At 31.4% G+C, this 5,000-nt stretch overlaps 1 long non-coding RNA gene across 3 annotated transcripts in view; it reads right to left on the minus strand.

The window, feature by feature from the left end:
• LOC106883191 (uncharacterized) overlaps positions 1–5,000 on the minus strand; it is a 26,000-nt gene that overhangs the window by 18,806 nt on the left and 2,194 nt on the right. For 2 of the 3 annotated variants that reach the window (XR_016242377.1, XR_016242375.1), the window contains exons 2-3: positions 2,927–3,016; positions 1,679–2,028 (exon numbers count right to left, since the gene is read on the minus strand). This is a non-coding gene — a long non-coding RNA (uncharacterized LOC106883191). Of the gene's footprint in view, positions 1–1,678; positions 2,029–2,926; positions 3,017–3,528; positions 3,825–5,000 lie in introns of all 3 variants that reach the window. The other variant, XR_016242376.1, reaches the window with a different exon arrangement.

Genomic DNA, 5,000 nt, shown 5'->3' on the forward strand with positions numbered 1-5,000 from the left:
GGGGGCATGTTAGTGTCTAAGGAGCCCATCCCCTCAAGTTTGAGAATATTTTTATTCATCTCTGGAATAATGCATTAATTATTTCCGCCTGTGTGTGTTTCTAGACAGTTGAAAGAAACACATTTAACCGAAAAAAATCATTAAATTATAGTATTTTAATTGTGGGTGGGCCCCTTGTAGTAGTGGGCAGGCCCCCTCAGTCTGCTGGCTGCTGCCAACATGTTTAAACCCAGTCCAACACTGTATGTATATATATATATATATATATATATATATATATATATATATATATATATATATATATATGTATGTATGTATTTATGTATGTATGCTATATATGTATGTATGTATGTATGTATGTATGTATGTATGTATGTATGCTATATTTCACGTTGCTCCTCTCCAGGTGTAATTGAATAGAGTGTTTAATTTTTCAGTCCGTTATAAGTAATGGAAACCATTTATCCGGCATAACAAGTCGTAGGACACGAAACTGTAATGTTGACGGAACTTATTTCATTTTACTATTCTACTATTAGGAACTCTCACTGAAACATTGCTTTCAAAATTTTTGGTGTCATGCAAAAACCACGTCAAAAATATTATTTTGTAAATATGTCTTTAATCCTTTAACATTCAGAATTTTTTTTTTTTTCAAATTTACTGCTTACTTAATCCCATTGTTTCCAGCTAATCGTGCATTATATTGCAGCTTTGAGATGATGTGTTCGTTTGTTTTTAAAATGACGTTGTAGGCTAGCTTCAAGGAGCCTGATCTGACCGGTTTGAAAATAATGAGGTAACATATTTGGTTCGGATACAGCCAGTTTAAATGCTAAATGTTTAAACAAGTAGCAGCTATTGAAATCTATTTATTTTTCGTGGCTAGTTTCTTATTGTGTTTTCCCTTTCAGTTGTGATTTGCATTTTTTCTCTCAACCACTTTCAATTTATGTCCTGTATTCATCTAGTTGTCTGTCTTGATGTTTAATCCCTCCCTGCAAAGACAGCTGAGGTAAACATATTAGATCTATTTACACGCTTACGACATTCCCGAAGCGAACGTTATGCAGTTCCGTCCTCATACATGGTATGATGCTCAGTAGGTTCCATGTTTTGGTGTTTCTTTTTTATATTCCCATGTACCTAATATAGACTGCTAAACACACCATCAATTTGACAACCAGAAGGCCTTTGACTGGTGAAATCGTGATATGAATTAATAACTTTCGTTTTTCATTGTAAACAGACTTGATAATACAAGGGGTTTATTCAAATCGACGTTAATGAGCCCACCCAGCCGACAGACAGATAGATAGATGAATAGATAGATACATGTATTCCCGCTCGTACTTTATATAGTTTTACATGTTAAAAAAAAAACAAATTAGAATTTTACAGCTTCATCCCATACTATTCTATAAACACTCATATATTTATTCATTTCTACTAGAAAAATATAGACTGCCTCCGCAGTTTCTTCTTTTCTTCTTCATAACCCCTCTTATAAATTAATATCATAGATATTGCCAATTTCCAACAAATCTAACAAATACTTATATAAATCTAACGCCAGATGACTTAATCAAACAATGTCCCATTCAACAATGAATAGACAGACCATAATTTTCTATATAAATAGATTGGTTTCATTGCAAACTCACGAGTCCTTACTTACCAATCGGATATTTTCGGTGAAACATCATCAAGTTATATTCATTACAATCCACAAACAATGTATAGTCACATTGTTGGTGTTTGTTCAGGCATTGAAGATGTGAAGAATAAATGAGAGGTTGCAGCTTTTTAAATGACACAGCAGACTGCCATTAAGACACAATAGCGATGAAATAAAATGTAATTAATTCGAATCCACTGTTGTTCCGTAATTTTATCTATGACGTCATAAGTCTCTATAAATTTACGAAAATTCGTTTTCAAATTCATAAAAACCCAATATATTGTAATCAGTCAAATTAAATGCACAATATTACGTTCTTAAAATTCCATTTGCAAGACATGTCTGCACTCAAAAGAAAATAAACAACATTTTGTGTTTAATTAGAAATATCATTAAATAATTATATCTGTCAAGGAATAGATTCCACTAACGTGGTGAGACTATTTTCCGTCGTTTCTAATAAAATAATGTTGCCCATTAAATACACGACAAATATTGGGACGTGAGTGATTATATGCAGGTATAATAGATGTGTACTTGTGTATGTGTAGATAGACAGCCGACAACTGATGAACAATCGTTCTATGTATTCTTTGTGTTACTTGTCTTGTTTTCCATTTTTTTCTCTCTCTCATTTAAGTGTTTAACTCATTTGTTTTCGTATTACATGTTGGTTACTGTTGGTGAAGTCCTGTACCCATATATGCATACATATACACACAAACATATATATATATATATATATATATATATATATATATAGTGTAGTATATTGCCATTTATGTGTGGCTGACACCTAGGGGTGGATGTTACTGTTGCTTTTAGCCCCAGGAGGACATCTCCTCCAGCTGGCTTATCGACACACTACTGTGTCCTGTTTGCCAAGGGATAACATCCACCCCTAGGGGTCAGCCACACTTAAGTGGCAATATACTACACTTTATCGTGCAGTTACTGTTAATACTTCATTTAGAGAATTAACATTGCTTATATATATATATATATATATATATATAGAGAGAGAGAGAGAGAGAGAGAGAGAAAGAAAGAGATGGGGAGAGTAAGGGTGCGGTAAGAAAGAGAGAGGGATAGATACAGGTATATGTCAATATACGTATGTACATGTGCATGTATATATATATATATATATATATATATAATAATATTAGGGACAAAATCTAAAAGTACAGGTAAAAACTCAATTAAAATCATTTTATTATATTATATTTATCTTATGATATTTACTTTGCTTTATACTCATTTACTGTACTTTTAATTTTTCTATATGTGATAGTGGATTTTCATCGATGGGCTCTTGAAACTTGGTTATTTTCCCTGAAATTATATATTTTATATATATATACATATATATATATATATATGTATATATATATATATATATATATATATATATATATATATATATATATATATATATATATATATATATATATATATATATATATATATATATATATATATATATATATAGATAGATAGATAGATAGATAGATAGATAGATAGATAGATACATACATACATACATACATACATACATATATACTCGCGCGTGCACAGATACAAAAACATATATATGTAAGAATGTAAGCATGTATGAAAGAATGTGTATGTAAATACATTCATTCGTACGTACGTAATGTGGTTTAATAAAATAAAGAAATAATTAAGATAGCTGCGCATATACACGCATATATTAATTTATTTCTTTTACAGAATAAAACTAGTAACAACCTTTCCTGCCTTTATTTAATCTTATGACAACCGTTTCCAGCGAAACGCAGACTGGTTTCGGAGTTGAAGCTAAAATAGTTAAAATTCTTACTTACTTAGCATATATGTTGCGTGAAATATCATGGTAATGCTATGCTGCTTACAGACAATCGGCATTGTCCATTTCTTATCTTGCTGTCTACCGGACCATTGAATATATATGAAGAACAACCAAGAAGGTCACGGTCTTTAAAAGACACCTCAGGCCAGCGTGACGTTATTATACAAATATTTCAACATTTATATAATGAACTGTGCAATAAAATATATTTTATTGAATCTATTGTATCTCTCTCTTTAATTTATCGTATTAAACTGTTGGTATTGATTGATTTGACCTCGTAATGGACTCCTTTTCAGAATATTGAAATAATGAAAATTAATTGAATAGCATTACAATTGTTTTCTCATCGCATTAAACTAAATTGTGTATTGAAAGAAATATTATAACAATTAGCTCTTGCATGCATATATCTTCAAATAATAATAGTTTATTAGAACAAAGTTGGAAGCTCATAAAATTGTGTTAAGCCGTGGTTTATAGTTTTTAGTAGACTCACTCGGCAACAAAACGTGATTGGTAAATATGTAATAACGAATAATATAAGAATTTGGCAATGTCCAAATGAAGGTATATATATATATATATATATATATATATATATATATAAAGCAGGTGTACACGAAGTGCGATCAATGCTAGAAATAGCAGCCAGTAAGTAGAGCTTCACTGAATATTTACAGGCAGAGATGTGTGAGGGCGGTGAATGTAGGAAAATTCTGTCTTACTTCTACGGACACCGTTAGAGGAATAAAGGATAACTCGATGATGCAGTTTCAAACTACGGTCTCCGTAGAGGTTACGTCAGAATGTTCCTATATTCATCGCCTGCACACATCTCTGCCTGTAAATATTCAGTGAAGCTCTACATAGCGCCGTAAACTTACCGGCTGCTATTTCTAGCAATGGCCGTACTTCGGGTAAATTCTGATTTATATATTTATAATTCCACCTATATGTTGCTTTATTCTTCCTCGAAATTAATATTGTTTTAATAATATTTATATTTGCATGTATGTTACATCTATCTATCTATCTATCTATCTATCTATCTATCTATCTATCTACCTATCTATCTATCTATCCATCTCTCTCTCTCTCTCTCTCTATATATATATATATATATATATATATATATACACACACATATTTTTTAAAAGATTGACTACGAAAGACTGATGTTAGAGATGTTAAATCTTGTATGAATTAATTTCAGCCCTTCTCATTAATAACGGCTCTGATATTTTCCAGGTAAACTGAAACCTGACTGTTCAAAGAAGACTTCGAAAGTAACCGAAAGTAACTAATAACGACTTCTCTCTTGGACAGAAGAAAAAAAACGGACACCATTTGGCATCCTGCTGGCATCAAATACATGCAGAAAAACGGTTCAACCGTCAAGGACATATACGGTTGCTACATTAGGGAATGACTTCGCAGCTTTATCAACAAAGCAAAAGTGAGCAG

Source organism: Octopus bimaculoides, chromosome 6, assembly GCF_046866305.1.
Source record: "Octopus bimaculoides isolate indiv1 chromosome 6, ASM4686630v1, whole genome shotgun sequence".
NCBI classification, from domain to species: Eukaryota; Metazoa; Mollusca; class Cephalopoda; order Octopoda; family Octopodidae; genus Octopus; species Octopus bimaculoides.